This window comes from Mobula birostris, chromosome 23, assembly GCF_030028105.1.
Source record: "Mobula birostris isolate sMobBir1 chromosome 23, sMobBir1.hap1, whole genome shotgun sequence".
Taxonomy (NCBI): Eukaryota; Metazoa; Chordata; class Chondrichthyes; order Myliobatiformes; family Myliobatidae; genus Mobula; species Mobula birostris.
The window spans coordinates 28911150-28934324 of NC_092392.1; positions in this window are offsets into that span (position 1 = coordinate 28911150).

Sequence of the window (23175 nt, forward strand, 5' to 3'; positions counted from 1 at the left end):
TGAAAAAGTTTTTCCTCAACTCCGTTCTAAATGGCCTACCCCTTATTCTCAAACTGTGGCCTCTGGTTCTGGACTCCCCCAACATCAGGAACATGTTTCCTGCCTCTAGCATGTCCAATCCCTTAATAATCTTATCTGTTTTAATCAGATCCCCTCTCATCCTTCTAAATTCCAGTGTATACAGGAGTAGTGGAAAGAGGAGACATGGGAGCTGGTGGGTTAGAGGTGAATCCAGCTGAGGGGCTGGTAGGAAGGTGGGTGAATGGGAAGTGGCAATGATGTGAAGGACGGTAGATAATCTATCTGGAGATGGAGACAGAGAGATGAAGAAAGTGAAGAGAGGTGTCAGAGATTCAGTAAATTTGAAGGATAATCTTATATTTTGTTCCTTTCTCCAGACCATCAGTGAGGGACCTGTACTGTTTCATAATTCCAAAACACAAAAACTAATTGAAAGATATAACTTCGTCTAGTTTCTTTTTTACTTTAGTGAGGTGCACACATCTGATGTGGTGGTGCCATGATGGTGTATGCCATTCACATACTTTTACAGTTAATCCACAATGAATTATTGAAATGTACAAGAATGCTTAATCAAAAAATATATTTATAATATTACTGAAATATTTCTGAAATATTAAATACACCACTGGACCTGCAGAGGACACAGCTCCCTCTGTCTGTTGTTCTCATCCATCTGACGGTGGAGGCCATTGTTTGGGAAGGAGTTTTGGAGTACTCCAGGTAAGTAACCACATTGAGCCATGGAGGCAGGGAGTCACACCAGTCAGAAACAGACCCTTTCGTCCATCTGGTTCCAGCCAGCCCCACTCACCTGTATTTGCCCCATATTCTTCTAAAACAGGGAATACCAACCTTTTTTATGCCATGGACAAATACAGTTAAGCAAGGGATCAGTTTGGGAACTCCTGATCTACAACTTCTCTAACCGTGTACCTGCTCAGACTTCTTTTAAATACTGTTAACATAAAGTACCTCCTTCACCACTTCCTCTGGCAGCATGTTCCATGTACTAAACTATGCATGAAGAAATTATCCCTCAGGTTCCTGTTAAATCTTTCCCTTCTCACCTTAAACCTATGCCCTCCAGTACGATGCTCTGTCCGCCAGAGAAAGCAGGATCTCCCAGTAGCCACACATTTTAATTCCATGTCCCATTCCCATTCTGATATGTCTATCCACGGCCTCCTCTACTGTAAAGATGAAGCCACATTCGGGTTGGAGGAACAACACCTTATATTCCATCTGGGTAGCCTCCAACCTGATGGCATGAACATTGACTTCTCAAGCTTCCGCTAATGCCCCACCTCCCCTTCGTACCCCATCCGTTATTTATTTATTTATTTATTTTTTATCTTTTCCCCTTTCTCTTTTTTCTCCCTCTGTCCCTCTCACTATATCTTCCTCTGGTGCTCCCCTCCCTCTTTCTTTCCCCTTAGGCCTTCCGTCCCATGATCCTCTCCCTTCTCCAGACTCGTATCCCTTTTGCCAATCAACTTTCCAGCTCTTAGCTCCATCCCTCCCCCTCCTGTCTCCTCCTATCATTTCGGATCTTCCCATCCCCCTCCCACTTTCAAATCTCTGACTATCTCTTCTTTCAGTTAGTCCTGAGGAAGGATCTTGGCCCGAAACTTCGACTGTACCTCTTCCTATAGATGCTGCCTGGCCTGCTGCGTTCCACCAGCATTTTGTGTGTGTTGCTTGAATTTCCAGCATCTGCAGAATTCCTCGTGTTTGCCCTCCAGTACTTGGTTCCTAGTCCTGGGAGTCAGACTGTGTCCATTCACCCTAAGCGTGTTACTCATGGTTTTCTATCATTTGTTTGTTATGTGCTGTCTCTTATGATGTGGGCAATCATAATCTTTCCACAACCATGGTTGTTCTTGGCTCTTGGCACATTTTTTCTACAGAAGTGGTTTGCCATTGCCTTCTTCTGGCCAGTGTCTTTACAAGACGGATGACCCCAGCCATTATCAATATTCTTCAGAGATTATCTGCCTGGCATCAGTGGTCGCATAAGCAGGACTTGTGATATGCACCAGTTGCTCATACGACCATCCACCACCTGGTCCCATGGCTTCATGTGACCCTGATCGGAGGGCTAAGCAGCTTCTACACCTTGCCCAAGGGTGACCTGCAGGCTAGCAGAGGGAAGGGGCTCCTTACACCTCCTTTGGTAGAGACGTATCTCCACCCCGCTACCCAGAGTTTTCTGTACCTCTATCAAATCTCTCCTCATTCTTCTATATTCCAAGAAAAAAAGCTCCAGTTATCCCAGCTTCGTGTTATAACTCAGTCCTGTCAGCATCCCTGTGAAACATCCCTGCACTCATTCCAATTTAATAATGTACCCCCTATATCAGAGTACGTTCACCATATCTATACCACTCATGATTTTATACACGCAGTCGAACATCATGGAGTGTATAGTTGTCATATATTTCCACATTACTGTACACAAGGCAGATTTAAGTTGTTACAATTATCAAGTATTGTGAAGAATAATGGATATCAGTGAATTCTCTCCAGAAAGCACTTTTTGATTTTGATCTCTGGAGAGTTCTAAAATGGGTAAATGTTTGCCTGGTAGCAGAATTAGTTCCCAACAGAGTTGGGGTGATTTATCTAACACTTCTTCCTTCACTGAGATGAAAGAAGGCTGATGCATGCCGTACTGTAACTTCCATTTAACACTGCTGCACGCAAACAACAGCTCACGCGAAACCCTGAACTAATGTCTGCATTGATTACATAGATAATTGTTCAGCTGCTGCCTGCTGACTTCCTCTGGATAGTTCATTCGTTTGTTATGAGCCGTGTCGAATGACGTGTGGGATCATGGTCTTTCCATGACCATGATTGTTCTTGGCAAACTTTTCTACGGAAGTGGTTTGCCATTGCCTTCTTCTGGCCAGTGTCTTTACAAGACGGGTGACCTCAGCCATTATCAATATTCTTCAGAGATTATCTGCCTGGCATCAGTTGTCGCATAAGCAGGACTTGTGATATGCACCAGTTGCTCATACGACCATCCACCACCTGGTCCCATGGCTTCATGTGACCCTGATCGGGGGGCTAAGCAGCTTCTACACCTTGCCTAAGGGTGACCTGCAGGGTAGCAGAGGGAAGGGGCTCCTTACACCTCCTTTGGTAGAGACGTATCTCCACCCCGCTACCCAGAGTTTTCTGTACCTCTATCAAATCTCTCCTCATTCTTCTATATTCCAAGAAAAAAAGCTCCAGTTATCCCAGCTTCGTGTTATAACTCAGTCCTGTCAGCATCCCTGTGAAACATCCCTGCACTCATTCCAATTTAATAATGTACCCCCTATATCAGAGTACGTTCACCATATCTGTACCACTCATGATTTTATACACTCAGTCGAACATCATGGAGTGTATGGTTGTCATATATTTCCACATTACTGTACACAAGGCAGAATTAAGTTGTTACAATTATCAAGTATTGTGCAGAATAATGGATATCAGTGAATTCTCTCCAGAAAGCACTTTTTGATTTTGATCTCTGGAGAGTTCTAAAATGGGTAAATGTTTGCCTGGTAGCAGAATTAGTTCCCAACAGAGTTGGGGTGATTTATCTAACACTTCTTCCTTCACTGAGATGAAAGAAGGCTGATGCATGCCGTACTGTTACTTCCATTTAACACTGCTGCACGCAAACAACAGCTCACGCGAAACCCTGAACTAATGTCTGCATTGATTACATAGATAATTGTTCAGCTGCTGCCTGCTGACTTCCTCTGGATAGTTCATTCGTTTGTTATGAGCCGTGTCGAATGACGTGGGGGATCATGGTCTTTCCATGACCATGATTGTTCTTGGCAAACTTTTCTACGGAAGTGGTTTGCCATTGCCTTCTTCTGGCCAGTGTCTTTACAAGACGGGTGACCCCAGCCATTATCAATACTCTTCAGAGATTGTCTCCCTGGCATCAGTGGTCACATAACCAGGAATTGTGATATGCATCCGTTGCTCGTACAACCATCCATTTCCTGCTCCCATGACTTTACGTAACCCTGATCAGGGTGCTAAGCAGGTGCTACACCTTGCCCAAGGGTGAGCTGCAGGCTAGCAGAGAGAAGAAGCACCTTACACCTCCTTCGGTACAGACATATCACCACCCCACTACCCCTCTGGACAGTTACACGTCCCATTATCTGGTACTCCTGGTGCAGCTTCCTCTATATCATAAGATCCGACGTAGACTGGGGTATAGCTCAGGGGCGTATCTACGGAAAATAGCGCCTATGGCAAACACTGAAATTGCGTCCCATCCAAACATCTGACACCAATCTTTTAGATAACTTCACCATAATATCAGCTCAAAAATACAAGTCAAGCTCATTAATCTTTTAATTAACAAATTATGGCACTACATGAAAATTATAACTGCACCTTCCTTGCTTTCACTGATGCAAATTGGTCTATGATGTGATCGAATTTAGTTTTTTCAGTTTCTTCCCTTTCTACACTCAGCAGAGCAAGATCATAGTCTGTCTTGACCCATGGAGGCTCTCAAATGTGAAAGTATTAGTTTTAACTTGCTAAATGATCTCTCACAGCTGGCGATGGAAACTGCAATGGTTAGCATTACAGGTGTCCCCCGCTTTTCGAACGTTCGCTTTACGAAACCTCGCTGTTATGAAAGACCTACATTAGTTACCTGTTTTCGCTAACTTAAGGTGTTTTCACTGTTACAAAAAAAAGGCAGTGCACGCCCCAAGCAGCCAAGTCCTCCCCAAGAACTGCATTCTAGCCGGCATTGCTTAAACACGTGCCTGTGAGCATCTGTGCTTTATCTCGATTTATTTTGAGCATCTGTTAGCAAGATGAGTTCTAAGGTATCGGAAAAGCCTAAAAGAGCTCGTAAAGGTGTTACACTTAGCATAAAACTAGACATAATTCAGTATTTCGATCGTGGTGAACGAAGTAAGGACAAAGTAAGTTTGGCTTGTGGTGGAAGTTGACAAAGATGCTGTTGAAAAGGTTTTGGCATCCCATGACCAAGAACTGATAGATGAAGAGCTGATGCAATTGGAAGAGGAAAGGATAACAATTGAAACCGAATGCAGTAGCGAATGGACCGAAAGTGAAGTCGTCCAGGAACTGAACGTGAAGCAACTGCGTGAGATTTTCGCTGCAATGATTGCAGAAGAGTACGACTTTAATTTTGAAAGGGTACGTAGGTTTAGGGCATATTTGCAGGATGGTTTGAGTGCTTACAAAGAACTGTATGATAGAAAAATGCGCGAGGCTAAGCAGTCAAGCGTACTGTCGTTTTTCAAGCCTTCCCCATCAGCCACAGCAGACGACGAACTTCGACCTTCGACATCAAGGCAGGCAGACATAGAAGAAGATGACTTGCCTACCCTGTGGAAACAGATGACGTTGAGATGACACCCCAGTGTCCCACCATCCCAACCTCCAGGCCGTGGACCGATACTGATCTGGACACCCGGTGAAAGATAAGACGTGGATCCCGATGACTTTCCAAATGAGTGAGGTGTTCCTTTTTGACAGGGTCAAAGATGGCCAGTAGTTTCAGTAAGCCAAGGAAATTTCCCACGTTGGAGTCATCGTCTAGCTGAGGTGTCCTCGTAAAGCCAGGTTCTGAGTCACAAGGAATTTTATGCAGTGAAGGATTCTCGTCAAGATATCATGCCACTTCTGCTTTTCCTTCTCAATCTGTGACTGAAATACCACATCAATAACTCCTCTGTTTCCAGCTAAATTTCTTTCCATTTCTTTCTACTGTGTGAAGCATTCCCAATGATTCTTGCCATTTTCATGAACACTAATCCTTTCAGGTGCTTTCCGCTGGTTGAATCCACTTTCCTACTCCTATGAGGATTGATGGTCTAACCGGGAATAGAGAACACAACAGATACAAAATGCAGACATTTTAGAAGGGGAATAGACCAGCCATGAGCGAGTCACTTCCTCACCACGACCATTTCCCAATTTCCTCTTGAACCAAGTTTTGTTCATTGAGTGGTTATTTGTTGGTAGGAAAGACCCCTCACTGTTCTGGAAATACTTTGAACCCAGATTTATTATTTCTGTTCTCAACGCTTCAGGCAGAATTGCTTTTCCAGTATCTTTGTTGAACTTCAGAAGTCCAATGTCATGCTGTTCAATCACTTCTGATATGACAGTTCGAGGCTTTTTGACACCATCCAGTTCACCAGGTTCAATGTCGCCAGGTTCAATCTCGTCAGGTAAAATCTCGTCTATAAACTCAACATCACCACCAGCACCATCGTCTTCCCCTCCTGTCATGTCCACGTTCCCTGTGGCAGCCTCACTCTTAATCTCGTCATACTCGGATTTATCTGACTTGACTTCCTCCTCGGCTTATGACACATTTGTACTTGATCCACCTTCGGATTCTAACAAACTTGTGGCAGGTGCAGGCGACTCCATAGAACGTGTCGAACTACTTGTTCCGGGCTTCTCAAGAACTTGTTCGACTTCTTGGCTTCCTCTGCCTCCAACTTTCATCTCTTCCATCCTTCAGCTCCACTTTCCTCCTTCTTTGTGAAGAAACGCTTCATGGTCTTCTTACACAATGCTCTGAACTAAGGCCATCCTACTGCTTCTCACACATGATAATCAAAGGCAGATCATACATCTGAAGAAAATTCTTTTTTTCACTATTCGAGGATGGCTTGCCTGACTTTAATAGAAACTGCTCAGTGGCACCCCCCGCCCCCCCCCCCCCCGCTTCAAGTGGCGCCCAGGGCACGTCCCATACCTGCCATACTTTAGATACGCCACTGGTACAGCTTCATTGAACACTCTCACTCTGTCTGCCGCAAAAGGCAGGTTTTTCCAGTGGCCAGCCATTTCAACTTGACTTTCCATTTTCATTCCAACATGTCAGTCCACGGCCTCCTCTACTGCCACTATGAGGCCAAACTCAGATCGGAAGAGCAACACCTCATATTCCATCCGGGTAGCCTCTACCCTGATGCCATGAGTTCATGGATTGTTCAGAAATCTGATGGCAGAGGGAAAGAAGCTGTTCCTGAATCACTGTGTGGGTCTTCAGGCCCTGTACCCAGACTGTAGAACTGCGACGAGGGCAAGTCCCAGATGGTGAAAGCCCATATTAATGGATACCGTCTACTTCAGGCACCACCACTTGAAGATATCCTCAGTGATGGGGAGTATTGTGCCCATGATAGAGCTAGGTGAGCCTACAGTCCTTTGCAGCCTCAAGCCCGTAATGTGCATTAGAGCCTTTGTACCAGGCTGTGATGCAACCAGTCAGAACACTGTATACTGCCAGCAACAATAAAAATTTCCATATTTCTTGAAACTTTACACCAGCAAACATCGCAAACTGCTTCAAAGAAGAGCTGTCAGTTACTTGATAGAGAAGGCAAAGAGCATGATATATCAAGTGGCCTGTATGAAGTGTTTTTAAGGAGGAAAGTCTGGGAGAGAAGCAAAGAGGTACTGGACAGAATTTTGTAACTTGAGGACCAGACAGCCAGGGGAAAGGCCACCGATGAGCAAAAGGGAACGTGGAGAAACAAAAAGGGATTTGAAAAGCTATGTGTTGGATTAGACTATATACATAAATATTTTTCTTTGCAGTTTAACAATTTATACCTGCTTTTATTTTATGCAGTATAACTAATGATATACATATAACTGTTTAGTATAACACAGACAAAAAACTGAAGGAACTCAGCAGATCAGGCACCATCTATGGAAATGAATAAACAGTCAATGTTTCAGGCCAAGACCTCCATTGATGCTACCTGACCTGCTGAGTTCATCCAGCATTTTGTATGTGTTGCTCAGGATTTCCAGCATCTTCAGAATCTCTAGAGTTTATAACAGTTTAGTGTGTTCCCTATTGGCTACAGTTCTGTTTCTTGCTATTGCATTATTCGAATAGGGACTACCTGATTGGTTAACTCTTATCTACAAATTTGAATAATGTATCTCTTATCTGTGGTATACGAATGATTGAACACAATGGCCTGCCATTTTTTTTTCTTTCCTTTCTTCTTTGTCCCTAGCTATTCCCCATTCCAATCCCATTTGTTCTATATGCACTTAATAAAACAATCATGAAGCCACAAGTTTTGTGCCTCTTTCCTGACTTCCTAAAGAACCCTGGATCAAAACAGAATCTAACATTTGTCAAGGTTAACCAAGAGCTAGTGTGGCTCAACAAGGACACGAGCGAGAGCAACTAGAAGCCCCCTGTAGCACAGAGCACAAAAGACTTTCATTAGTGCAAGTATCAAGCTTTATTCTCATCCAGTGTATAACTGCTATAAAAATTAAATTTTTCCAGCAGTATTGATTAAGCATTATAAATATAACAAAATAAATAACAAACTTAAACTAATATAAGCGGTACATAATTGACATGATGGAATAAGCAAAACTAAACATAAAGACCATAATTGAGGCAACGCCACACCTCAGGACATCGAGTTCAGAGTTCGATTCTGACGTCATCTGTAAGGAGTCTGAACATCCTTCCCATGGAATGTGTGGGTTTCCACCGGGTGCTCTGGTTTCCTCGACAGTCCAAAGACATACCAGTTAGTAGGTTAATTGGTCATTAGAAATTATCCCATGATTAGGCTAGGGTTAAATTGGAGCTTGCTGGGTGCACAGCTCAAAGAGCCAGGAGGCCTATTCTATGCTCTATCTCAATAAATAATTAAATAGGCCATAAGACTTAGGAACAGAATTGGGCCATTCAGCTCATCGAGTCCGCTCTGCTTTCCATCATGGCTGATTTATTATTTCTCTCAACCCTAGTCTCCTGCCTTCTCCCCCATAAACTTTGACACCCATTTAGTAATCATGAATCTATAAGCTTCCATTTTAAATATACCAAATGACTTGGCCTCTACCGCTGCCTGTGCCAATGAACTTCACAGATTCACCACTCTCTGGATAAAGAAATTCCTCCTGTTCTCCGTTCTAAATGGACGTCCCTCTATTCTGAGACTGTGCCCTCTGGTCCTAGATTCCCACATCCACTCTGTCTAAACCTTTCAATATTCAATAGGTCTCAATGAGATTATCCCCACATTCTTCTAAACTCCAGGGCGTACAGGCCCAGAACCATCAAACACTCCTCAGTGCAATATTACATATTCCACGGTAGAGTTAGGGTTTCTCAGCTTGGTTCCAGAGCCTGATGGCAGTGGGGAAGAAAGAGATCTGATGAGGAGAAGCCTGATTTACCCATTCACCTCATGAACTTCGTTATTAGTTTAATGTGTGGTTGTTGTGTGGCTCGAAACCTTGATTAGTAGAAATGTTGTCCTTAAGCGGCATTTAATTTCCTGGATCAGTATGGGAGTTCCTGGTCCATTAAATATTTAAACTATTCAATTTGTCTCTCATTATCGAACCTTATCACATTCAGTGTGATCCACCCGGGCTGGCGGCCAGGCAGGAAGCTGCTTCGACTCAGTGGGATGGAGACAGAACAGAAACTGGAGGTGGCTCCATCGTGGTAACAGTTCCCGTGTTTGGAGATTACCTTAACCACTGCATTCCATTGATAAAAAAAATCAGAAAAAAAACAAATCCCAAAGGAAATCTCACACAGATTTGCGTCATTACAAAGACTAGTAAGAATTAATTGCACTAATCCTATCAAATGTACGTGTACTGTGGTCAAACCTGACAGAATTTCCTGAAGTTCTGGTAAGATACATTGGCCGCTCGGGGACCAACCAAAGGTGTTTTTTTTTGTTAAATGTGTTTTTTATGATTGCAGGTCTATACTGGACTCCAAGAACTTCAGGTACTGGGACCAGAAGAAATCCTTTGGGACCGGAAGAAGCTGCAAAAGATCGTGAACACAGCCCAGCACATCACACAAACCGATCTTCCATCCTCGGACTCACTTTACACCGCACGCTGTCGGAGCAGTGCTACCAGGATAATCAAGGACACGACCCACCCAGCCAACACACTTTTCATCCCTCATCCCTCCGGGAGAAGGCTCAGGAGCTTGAAGACTCGTACGGCCAGATTTGGGAACAGCTTCTTTCCAACTGTGATAAGACTGCTGAACGGATCCTGACCCGGATCTGGGCCATACCCTCCAAATAACCGGACCTGCTCCTCGGTTTTTTTGCACTACCTTACTTTCCCTTTTCTGTTTTCTATTTATGATTTATAATTTAAATTTTTAATATTTACTATCAATTTGTACTCCAAGGAGCACGAAGAGCAGAATCAAATATCGCTGTGATGATTGCATGCTCTAGTATCAATTGTTTGGCGACAATAAAGTATAAAGTACTGCAGGTCTACTGCATTGGTGAGCTGCTCATTGATCAGAGGAGCCGGCTGGGGTGTCGAAGGGGCCGGCTGGCGTGTCAGAGCAGTTGGTTTGGGTTTGGTTGAGGTGACTTGGGTGCAGACCATGTTGCTGCCAGCTATTCTAAGGGATTGGAGCTGGGGTTGGAAAGGCAGAGTGCAGTGTAACCGGGGGCCATTGCTTTGGAAGTTCCTCTTGCAATCACAAGACTCTGTTAGACATTGATAACATAAGATGCCACAGGCCTGTTTGGTGGCGAGACATGTGGTGTGGGAGCTGCGCAGCTTCAGTTGTAGCGAGGACTTGGCCTCAGGCTGTGGGCTTGCCTGCTGCTGCAGTCCAGGTGAGGAGATGCCAGAAATGGTGTCGCGTGGCATCCATGCTCAGTTGCGGGCTGCCCTCCAGTGTTTGATCAATGGAATGACAGGATGGATTGCCAGAAACTGTACCATTAACTTGCGGGACATGCGCTCAAGGTCTTGGACTGTATATGTATCTTTTTCCTGACTGTTATTTTTGTGCTCACTATTTTGAACGTGCTGTGTATGTTTTTCACCTTGGCCCCAGAGGAATGCTGTTTCGTTCAGCTGTATCCATATATGGTAGAATGATAACTAAACTTGATTTGATTCTAATTAAGAGTCTCAGCCCGAAATGTCAACAGTTTATTCCCTCAATAAATGCTGTCTGACCTGCTGAATTCCTCCACCATTTTGTGTGTGTTGCTGAGGTTAATATGTACTCCCTTCTTACTCCCTGTCTTCTTATTCTGGCTTCTTACCCCTTCCTTTCCAATCCTGATGAAGAGTCTCAACCTGAAACGTTGATGGTTTATTCTTCTCTGTTGATGCTGCCTGGCCTGCTGAGTTCCTCAAATGTTTTGGTGTGTTGCCCAAGATTTCCAGCATCTGCAGAATCTTTTATGTCTAGAGTTTACCTGAGGTCAATCTGAAATTACAGGCTTTTGTAAAACAATGGACAAACTGGCTTAAACATCTGGGGGGGCACAAATCAGGAGCAACTCAATAAAAGCTAGGGCAGGGGTTCCCAATCTGAGGCCCATGGACCCCTTGCTAAATAGTATTGGTCCACGGCATAAAAAAGGTTGAGATCCCCCGAGCTAGAGGGCTTCAACAGGTATCATCCAGGAAGGAAAAAGGGCAGTCAACATTTAGGGTGAGGCCCCTCATCTGGTTTGGAGTGTAAAGAAGGGGCAGTCCACATGATGGGTCTCAACTCAAACTGCTGACCTGTTTCGCCCCTATATTCTCCCACAGATGCTACCTGGTCTGCTGAGATACTCAAGAAATGTGATTTTGTTTTTGCTGTAGAGTCTTCTGTCTGAAGCCTTCTGTTCCCTTCCCTGCACCTGAAGAACTCAAACCTTACAGGGAAAATGCACATTCCCAGCTTCAAAACTACAGAACCCAGAAGACAGTCAGGCGTAGGATGGAAATGGCTGCAGCAAAGCAAAGGAAGACACATAGAGTGTTAGGACATTCCTATCTACGTCATCCTTTTAATGCAACAGCTGAATTTACTGACGTAAGTCATTAGGTATGTCCTTTTCTCATTGCTAGCATCATGGAGGAGGGTACAGGAGACAACACTCAAACTTTTAGGAACAGCTGCTTCCCCTCCACCATCAGACTTCTGAATGGTCCATGAACCCATGGACACTACCTCAGTATTCCATCTTTGCATTGCTTCTTTACTAGCATAATTTATTATAATCTTGTGTCTTTGCCATGTATTGCTGCTGCAAAATAGATTTCACATTATGTCAATGATAATGGAACATAGAACATTAGTACAGGCTCCTCACCCCATGATGTTGTGCCAACCTTTTTAACCTATTCCAAGATCAATCTAACCCTTCCTTCCTACATAACCCTCTTTCTTCATTCACCTATGTGCCCATCTAAGAAATGTTCCATGTACTCACCACTCTCTAAAACCTACCTCCGACATCCCCCTTATTTTTTTTTCCTCCAATCACCCTAAAATTACATGCCCTGTGTTTGTCATTTCCACCCTGAGATAAAGTCTCTGTCTCTTCGCTCTGTCTATGCTTCTTATCATCTTATACACCCCGGTTAAGTCAATCTCTCATCCTCCTTCTGTCCAAAGAGTAAGGGCATAGCTTGCTCAACCTATCCTCGCAAGATATGCTCTCTAATCTGGGAAGCATCCCGGTAAATCTCCTATGCACCCACTCTAAAGTTTCCACATCCTTCCAATAATGAGCCGACCAGAAGTGAACAGAATATTCCAAGTGTGGTCTAACCAGGGATTTATAGAGCTGCAATATTACCTCATGGCTCAACACATTGTACACCTTCAAGGCCAAAACACTATACTGTACACCCTATCAACTTGCACAGCAACTTTGAAGGATCTATGGATGTGGTCCCAAGACCTCTGTTTCTCCACACTGTTACGAATCCTGCCATTAACCCTGTATTCTGCCTTCAAGTTCAACCTTCGCATCTCACACTTTTCTGGATTGAACTCCATCAGCCCAGCTCGGCATCCTATCAATGTCCCATAGTAACCTATGACAACTTTCTACACTATCGACAACTCCACCACCCCTCCTGTCATCTGTATTAGATAAACTGTAAGACTCTCGAACTGGAGAGAGGATTTATGATCTGGTAATGTTGATCAGCATGGACAACAGATAATTAGAAAAAAGAACACAGAACAGGCCCTTCAGCCCACAATGTTGTACTTATCCAATTAAATTAGTAATCAAATATCTCAATGATTATCGTTCACAGTGATGAAGTGCTTTGAGAGATTGGCGATCAAACAAATCAGCTCCTCCTGCCAGAGAAGCAACTTGTATCTGCTCCAATTTGCCTTCCAGAGCAACAGGTCCGCAGCAGCTACCATCTCATTGCCTCTTCACTCAACCTGAGAACATCTGGACAGCAAAGGTGCAAACATCAGGATGCTCTTTATTGACTACACTCAGTATTCAATACTATCATCCTCTCAAAACTAATCAATAAACTTCAAGACCTTGGCCTCAATACCTCCTTGCGCAATTGGACCCTCGATTTTTTTCACTTGCAGACCCCAGTCAGTTTGAATTGACAACAACATCTCCTCCGCAATCCCCATCAGCACAGTGCACCACAAGGCTGGGTGGTTCTCCCTCTGATCTACTCACTTTACTACACTGTGTGTGGCTAATCGCAGCTCCAATGCCATATTCAAGCACCATCATTGTAGGCTGAATCAAAGGTGATGATAAAGGAAAGGAACGTCGCATCCGGAGTTTCTCCGGTTAGCCGACGATTTCCCTCCACGCCTCTCTGACGTAGTGGGGAACTGCGTACGAGGCAAGTCACAGCAGTGGTTTGCCATTGCTTTCTGCCAGCTGAGTTTTCAAAGAGATCACCAGCTCGTAACCCAGCATGGACAGAAAGCGTGCAGGGGAGACGGCTGGCTGGATTCGAACCCGGGACCTTTCGTCCCGAAATCTGATGCTGATGCCACTACGCCACCAGCCGGGTGATGATGATAAACCAGCAATATAATTGGAAACCTGGTTGAATGGTACCACAACAACATCTTACTCAATGTCAGCAAGACCAAGCAGCTGATTATTGATCTCAGGAGGAGGAAACCAAAACTCCAGCAGCCAGTCCTCATCGGATGATCAGCAACTTTAAATTCCTCCATGCTATCATTTCAGGGGACCTGTCCTAGGCCCAGCACTAAGTGCAATCATGAAGAAAGCACGGCTGCATCTCTACTTCCTTAGGAGTTGTGAATATTCAGTACGGCATCTAAAACTTCGACAAACTTTTATAGATGTGTGGTGGAGAGTATATTGATTGGCCGCATCACAGCCTGGTAGGAAATACCAATGCCCTTGAACAGAAAGTCCCACAAAAAGTAGCGGATATGGCCCCACCTAACAAAGGTACAGCCCTTTCCACCATTGAGCACATCTACATCGAGCATTGTCACAGGAAAGCGACATCCATCGTCAGATACCCACAACACCCAGGTCATGCTCTTGTCTCACTGCTGCCATCAGGAAGAAGGTCGAAGAGTCTCAGGACTCACAGCACCAGGTTCAGGAACAGTTATTACCCCTCAACCATCAGGCTTCTGACCAAAAGAAATAACTTCTCTCAACTTCTCTTGCCCCATCACCAAACTATCCTCACAACCAATAGACTCACTTTCAAGGACTCTTCCTCTCATGTTCTCAATATTTATTGCTTATTTATTTACTTATTAGTATTATTTCTTTTCTTTCTTTTTATACTTGCACAGCTTGTTGAGTTTGCGCACTAGTCGAACACCCATTTGGTGTGGTCTTTCATTAATTCTATTTTGGTTATTATTCTATTATTGCTTGCAAGAAATTTAATCTCATGGTTGTATATGGTGACATTTATGAACTTTGATAATAAATTTACTTTGAACCTTGAAAAATGGCCAACTAAACAAACCCCCTCTGTTATATCTTTCCATTTCCAATGTCCATAGCGTCCCATTTTCCTCACATTCATGTGCCTATCTAATTGTCTCCACCCCAGGCAGAGAGCTCCAGACATCCACCACTCTCTGTGTAAAAAATTTGCCTCTCACATCTCCTTCGAACTTACCCCCTCTCGCCATAAAAACATGCCTTTTGCAATTAGACATTTGAACCCTTGGAAAAAGATATTGTCTATCTACTCTGTCTATGCCTCTCATAATCTTATAAACCTCTATCAGATCTCCCCTCAGCCTTCACTGCTCCAGAAAGAACAACCTGAGTTTTTCCAATTGATTGTTATAACATATGCTTTCTCATCCAGATAACGTTGGGGGATGTTATCAATGTTCTGCATTTATGGATTTGGACTATGAACTATGGACTTTTTCAGTCTCAGACAGCATCTATGGAAAAAAAGTACAGTCGACGCTTCAGGCCAAAACCCTTCAGCAGGACTAGAGAAAAAAAGCTGAGGAGTAGATTTGAAAAGTTGGGGGAGGGGAGAGAGAAATGCCAGGCGACAGGTGAAACCTGGAGGGGGAGGGATGAAGCAAAGAGCTAGGAAATTGATTGGTGAAAGAGACAGAAGGCCATGGAAGAAAGGAAAAAGGGGGCGGGGGAGGAGCACCAGAAGGAGGCAATAGATGAACAAGGAGATAATACGAGAGAGGGACAAGGGGATGGGAAGTGGTGAAGGGTGGGGTAAGGCATTACTAGAAGTTTGAGAAATCGATGTTCATGCCATCAGGTTGGAGGCTACCCAGACGGAATCTAAGGTGTTGTTCCTCCAACCTAAGTGTGGCCTTATCCCAACAGTGGAAGGGGCCATGGATGGACATATCGGAATGGGAGTGGGAAGTGGAATTAAAATGGGTGGCCACTGAGAGATCCCACCTGTTCTGGAGAATGGAGCGTAGATGCTCGGCAAAGCAGTCTCCCAATCTACGTCAGATCTCACTGATATACAAGAGGCCACACCGGGAGCATCAAACACAGCAAATGACCCCCAGCAGACTCACAGGTGAAGTGTCACCTCAGCTGGAAGGACTGTCTGGGGCTCTGAGTGGTAGTGAGGGAGGAGGTGTAGGGGCAGGTGTAGCACTTGCAAGGATAAGTGCCAGAAGGGAGATCAGTGGGGTGGGCGAATGGACAAGGGAGTCACGTAGGGACATTTCGTCCCGAAACATCGACTGTACTTCTTTCCATAGGTGCTATCTGGCCTGCTGAGTTCCTCCAGCATTTTGTGCATGTTGCTCAGGTTTCTAGCATCTGCAGATTTTCTCCTGTTTGTGACTTTTTCAGTCTTGTGGTTTTTATATTCTGTGTTTTCACCCATTCCTTCTCATTGATTTTTTTTTGTGCAGGAGGGGCAGGGGGGATTTGGGGGTTGACGTTCTTGGGGCATTTTGGGTGGGGGAGGGAGTTTCGGGGATTGATGATCTTGTTGATCTTTTTTTTGTGCAGGGGGGATGGGTTTGCTGTTTCTCTCTGAACTGACTTCCATGGTTTTTCTTTGTTTCCTGGCTATCTGGAGAAGACAAATCTCAGAGTTGTATACTGCTTATGTACTTTGATAATAAATGAACCTTTGAACCTTTGATCATCATTATGTGCCATGTCATATGATGTGGGCCATCATGGTCTCCATGACCATGACTGTTCTTGGCAAGTTTTTCTACAGAATTAGTTTGCCATTGCCTTCTTCTGGGCAGTGTCTTTACAAGATGGGTGACCCCAGCCATCATCAATACTCTTCAGAGATTGTCTACCTGGCATCAGTGGTCACATAACTGGGACTTGTGATTCTGCACCAGTTGCTCATACGACCTGTTCCCATGGCTTCATGTGACCCTAATCGGGGTGGGGGGGATGCTAAGTAGATATTACACCCTTGCCCAAGGGTGACCTGCAGGCTAGTAGAGTGAAGGAGTGCCTTACACCTCCTTTGGTAGAGACATATCTCCATCCTGCCTTTTATCTGCACCCATCCTGCAACCAAAAGGGGCAGAATCAGTTCACCTTATGTGAGGAAGATTTATCCAAAATACCAAGTCAACAATGAAGTTAAATATAATCATATCAGAATTTTAATGTCAGCAGAAAGCAAAACCCAATCAATGTTGCCCCCTTTGACATATGCAAATGAAACCATGCCAGCAATAACTGAAGTGATGGACACAGGCTGGATTTCAATATTTAAGGGAGGTTTGGATAGTTACATGGATGAGAGGGGTATGGAGAGCTATGGTGCAGGTGCACAGTAATGGGACTAGGCAGATTAATAGTTTGGCATGGACAAGATGGTCCAAATGGCCTGTTTCTGTACTATAGTATTCTCTGACTCTATGAAGGTGCATTGGACCAAGACAGATGATTCTATCATTCACTTTCAGCTCCAGTACTTGAGATTTTCAGTGCATCGTTAAAGAAAAATTTATTCTCAGAGATGAGAAGACTGGCACAGTTGGAGCACTGTATCCAAACTGCTAGAAATTCAATCAATGTAGGAAGGAATTCAAGGAGACCTAGAGCATGTTGTAATCTGATTCTGAGACAAGGTCAGTGAACGAGTGGGGTTTCAAACCTCGGAGAACACAAGAGGTTCTGATAGTTTGGAGGTCAGAATGGCAAACTGGCTTATTGTTGCCACATGCCCTCATTTGCAATCATCGGTGAGTCCTTGGTGTCAATCTTCTTCTTCAGTTGTCCATCGAAATCCGATGACGACGTCCACTCCTTTAATGGTGAGATCTTTGATGACTATATAGTCCTAACCTGGACCCACAAGCTCTATTGCAGGTGGGCAGTGGTGGCAACCATGACTGCATTTCTCCTGGCTCTCTTCTGCTGTCTTCTGGTTGTTCTTTCCATCTCCAGAATACGAGCCCCGTCCCTACACAGCTGGCGTCAAGTGGTACAGTCAGCAGCAACCTCCTCCGGGTCCTCGGGTCTGATCTTGCACTTCCTTAAAGCATTCTTCATCTGATCCTTATAGCACTTCTTCGGCCTTCCAGCGGAGCATCGACCATGATGTAGCTGGCCATATAACACTCTACGGGGTAGCCGACATGGGGACATCTTTATCACGTGCCCCAGCCACTGCAGCTGACGCTGGGTGATCATGGCCTCAATACTCCTGCAGTTGGACTTTACAAGTATTTCAGTGTGAGGCACCCGCTCACGCCAGGTAATTCCCAGGATGCGCTGAAGGCAGCTTATGTGGAAGCGCTCCAAGGACTTGATGTGACAGCTGTAGGTTACCCAAGCTTCACAGCTATAAAGGAGGGTAGTGACACAGACCGCTTGGTATACGGTGACCTTTGTAGAGGGATGAAGGCTCCTGTTCTGAAAGACTCTACGCCGAAGTCTCCCAAAGGCAGCTGATGCCTGTTTAATGCGGCTCTGGATGTCGTTGTCAATGCCGCTATCCTCAGAGAGAATGCTCCCTAGATAGTTGAAAGATGGCACTACTGACAGCTTTTCATCACCAGCAGTGAAGGCAGGTAGAGTGGGTGGGACACTGGTACTCCACTGGCAAACCACTTCTGTCTTGGTGGTATTGACAGTCAGCCCCATCCTGCTGTACGCTCTCACCGCCACAGCAAGGACAGCCTGAAGATCCTCCTCAAGAGCACAGTTGTCTGCACGCTGCAGCTCCAGGACCCACTCTCTACGGATTCTGGTAATTGCGTGGAGCCTCCTGATGTCAAAGAGGTTGCCATCTAATCTAACATCCACTGCCACACCGCTGATGTCTTCAATCTCGTTGTGGAGAAGCTCGGTTACACACAAGAGGAAGATGTTAAAGAGCATTGGTGCTAGCACACACCCCTGCCTCACCCCTGTGCGTACAATACCGAAGATCAAACCCCAAAGATCGATCAGTAATCCAGAAGTTGAGGTCCAATGGCCTAAGTTCTAGGTCTGTGAATCTGCAAGTCCACGGCAAAGTTGAAGGACTGACATCTGTGAGTCCACAAGTCCACTGGAGGCTTGAAGACTCAGAGACAGCCTGTCCTGGCCTTAGAATAATCCACATCAGGGGTGTATAAATGAGTTAACTTTTAATCAGGTTGGCGATCAAGATTCTCAAAGCATAGTTTCACAGCAGTTTCTCTGAGTTGAGGAGCAACCAATCAGCAAGAGGGATTCATTAGAAAGGGCCAATAAAAATAATTCAAGTGCTAGCGGAGGGGCCATTCTTTTGAGTGTGCCAGTCTTCAGGCTTGGGTGAGGTAGATTGTCTTGCAGGTTGCTCTTTCTCTGTTCTTATTTGTGCATTTGACGTGTTGTGCATTCAGAGATGCTCTTCTGCACACCACTGTTGTAACATGTGGTTATTTGAGTTACTGTCACCTTCCCGTCAGATTTAATCAGTTTGGCCATTCTCCTCTGACCACTCTCATTTACAAGGCGGAACACTGGATACTTTGTTTTTGTTTTTCACACCATTCTATGTAATCTCTAGAGCAGTAGTTCCCAACCTGAGGTTCATGGACCCCTCAGTTAAAGGTAGGGGTCCATAGCATAACAACGGTTGAGAACCCCATCTCTGCAGACTGTATTGCATGAAAATCCCAGGAGATCAGCATTTTCTGAGATACTCAAACTACCCCATCTCGCACCAACAATCATTCCACGGTCAGTCACATTCTGATGTTTGGTCTGAACAATAGCTGAACCTCTTGACCATCTCTGCATGCTTTTATGCACTGAGTTGCCACCACATAATTTGCTGATCAGATATTTGCATTAACGAACAGGTGTACTGGTGTACCAAATAAAGTGACCACTGGGTGTATATTCTCCAATATCTCTGTAAAGCATTTCTGTGTAGATTAGCATTCATAGGCTTCACCAAACTAAGCCACTGCTTATCGATCATACTGCAATAGGAGATTGTGGAAATGCAGACTGCTGATTCAAGTATGCCTGTCCCACCAAGAACGGCGGCCTCTCACATGTCAGTCTCAGGGCTAAGGTCAGCTGTCAGCACTGGCGGCCCACAGCGGACAGACATGGAATACAGAATATCAGGCAGAATCGACAATCAAACGGCACCATTGTTATGAAAAGAGCTCGGTGAGACTTTCTGATCTGTCTACAAACACGTGACTGAAATGAAAACTTGAAGTAAAGGGCAAATATAAGAGATTCTGCAGATGCTGGAAATCCAGAGCAACACACACAAAATGCTGGAGGAACGCAGCAGGTCAGGCAGCACCTATGGGAAGGAATAAAGAGCCGAGGTTCAGGCTGTGACTCTTCATCAGGACTCAGTAAGGGGTGAAATTGGATGATGCCAAATTAGAATTACGTCAAGTGTCGAGCAAGCCACTCAGCCCATCTGGTTCATGCTGGTCCATGTGGACTATAACTCTCTACCCCGTACCCCACCCCAAAAAGCCTATATGGGGCAGCACAGTAGCATAGTGGTTAGCATAACCCTTTACAAGCGTAATGATTGGATAATCAGGGTTCAATTACCACCAAAGCCAGAATAAAAATGGGTTTATTTATTGTCACATGTAACGAGATACAGTGCAAAGCTTGTCTTGCATCTGTTCTTACTGATTAAATCATTCCACAATGCATTGAGGTGGCGGTCGTCCGTCGTGTCTGGCAAAGATAGGAAACCTGTGTGGGTGTTTTTAAAATTGAAAAGCCATTGTACTGGGGTAGTTCCACTCTCTCAGCCTCAGAAGTCTGGGTCCAGTGGTACGAACAAGGCTCACAAACCGAGCTCTTCTTTGGTTGCAGTGGATGACCGTGACCCCTTCTGTGCCCTTCGCTCTCCACGGAGTGTTAGAGTGACTTTTTGGGTACGTAGCCCCCCTGGCCAGCCTCAGGGTCACTTGGCTCGCTGTCCTCGACCCCAGCACACTGGGTAACTAGTTTGTGTGGATGCTGTGTGATGTATCCCACCTCGCCCAAATAACAGACAATACACCAGATACGATTAAATGATTTACAGTTTATAGATATTACTGGAACTATATAATTAATAGAGAATAAAATATAAAAGGAAAATAAAAGGCACCACACTTATCAAAGTTCAATCTTTTCGTGCACAAACAGTTGGAGCTCAGGACCCTTCTTCTTCACCCTGCGACCCCTCGGACCACCTCGACCGGCCGCCTGGGACCAACAACGGTGGTCGACCAGATGCTCCACATGAGTCCGTCTCCATCTCCTCTCCTCACCCTGGACCTTGGACTCCTGCTCAGGGTCCAACCCCGTTAGCGGACTCACAGCACCTGGTCCATCCTCTTTCTCTCTCTCTCCCTCCTTCTCCCCCAAAACCCCGCGCATACAATATCTTACAGACACACCAAAAGCATAACAACTATCCCAATTGGTTCGTAACACCTTCTTATCAGTAACGGGATCCAAACAAATTGCTAGCGAGAGGACTTTCTAAGCAGTTAACAAAACAAAGAAGCCCTTTCAATTATATCATAACAAAGAAGCCATTTTAATTAGACTACGCAGTGACATATAAAAAAGAAACCCCTTTCAGGTAGATGATTCATTTACACTTAAATAGCTTGGCCACCAGTCTCCTGTTTGATAAAGTACTGTGGATTGAGTTCACTTGTAACAATGCATTTCCTAAAAGGTATGAACACCAGACGCTGCTGATGCCTCTGGGATGAAGTTTACAGGTAGTTTCAAAGGCAGCATTATCTATACTTCATAGATACAAATTGTCTTCTACGGTAGCACATAAAATGCCAAATAAATGTATTGTGTATTTAACTTGCATCCCTAAAGGCTGTGGATACCCACCCAGGCATGTTGGCGTCAGAAGGAAAGGATAAAGTCAGAAGGTGTGATGTTTTGTATGTAGCTTCAAAAGGAAGCATTGTCTATGCATAACTTTTTAAGTAGCGATTGCCTTCGTGTTTAGCATATAAATATCGAGCCCACATTGGGCTAGCAGTCCTTTCTACTGAAAGCGTCTTCGTCCATACGATGCCTGCTGTACCTTGTTGTGTGGAATAAAGAAGCTGCTTTGTATCTACTGGTGACTCTGTCTCTCTGATGATTTCATCCACGCTACAACACGGAGCATTGCAGAGCTGCCTCCCTGGCCATCGGATCTCACTGTAGATCTCATCTGCCCAGTCTGCCAGAGCTGACTTCACATGCTAGGACAAGCATATCCCTAACTCACCGGGGTATGAGGCCACCGGCTACCCTCACCTGGTTTAGCCCACACGTTGAAGTGGTGTACCGGGGTGTGGCCAATGTCGCATGTGAACAGCTAGTTGGAGCCCCAGGTAAGAGCTGAGTGTCCAGTGGGGAACAAAAGTGAGTGAGTTTCCCTGGAATGGACATGGCAAGCCCTCACCAAAGATGCTACCCTTTCCTGGATGCCTCATAAATTGAGATAGAACAAGGTAAAACAATAACAGAATGCAAAATAAAATGTGACAGCTACAGAGAAAGTGCAGTTAAACAATAAGGTGCAAGATCATAACAAGGTGGATGGTGAGGATAACAGCTATAAATTCAGCACACATTCAGGCCCCTAGGTGCAGTGTTCCCATGACAACCATCAACCACCCATTGAGTCTACTCATACCTGAATACCGTTTCATTCTCCCGGCTTTCCCATCAACATCCACCCACACCGCCCCCCAGATTCCACCTCTCACCCACACACTGGGGGCAATTTACAGCGGCCAATTAATAAACTGACTTGCACGTCCACAGGGTGTTGGAGGAAACTGGAAAATTTGGGGGAAATCTACGTGGTCGGAATCAGAATCAGGTTTATTATCACCAGCGTGTGACGTGAAATTTGTTAACTTAGCAGCAGCAGTTCAATGCAATACATAATCTAGCAGAGACAGAAAAAAAATAAATAATACAAAGCATAATAATAAATAAACAAACAAGTAAATCAATTATGTATATTGAATAGATTATTAAAAATGTGCAAAAACAGAAATACTGTATATTTTAAAAAGTGAGGTAGTGTCCGAAGCTTCAAAGTCCATTTAGGAATCGGATGGCAGAGGGGAAGAAGCTGTTCCTGAATCGCTGAGTGTCTGCCTTCAGGCTTCTGTACCTCCTACCTGATGGTAACAGTGAAAAAAGGGCATGCCCTGGGTGCTGGAGGTCTTTAATAATGGACACTGCCTTTCCGAGACACCGCTTCCTAAAGATGTCCTGGATACTTTGTAGGTTGGTAGCCAAGATGGAGCTGACTAGATTTACAATCTTCTGCAACTTCCTTTGGTCCTGTGCAGTAGCCCCTCCATACCAGACAGTGATGCAGCCTGTCAGAATGCTCTCCACGGTACAACAA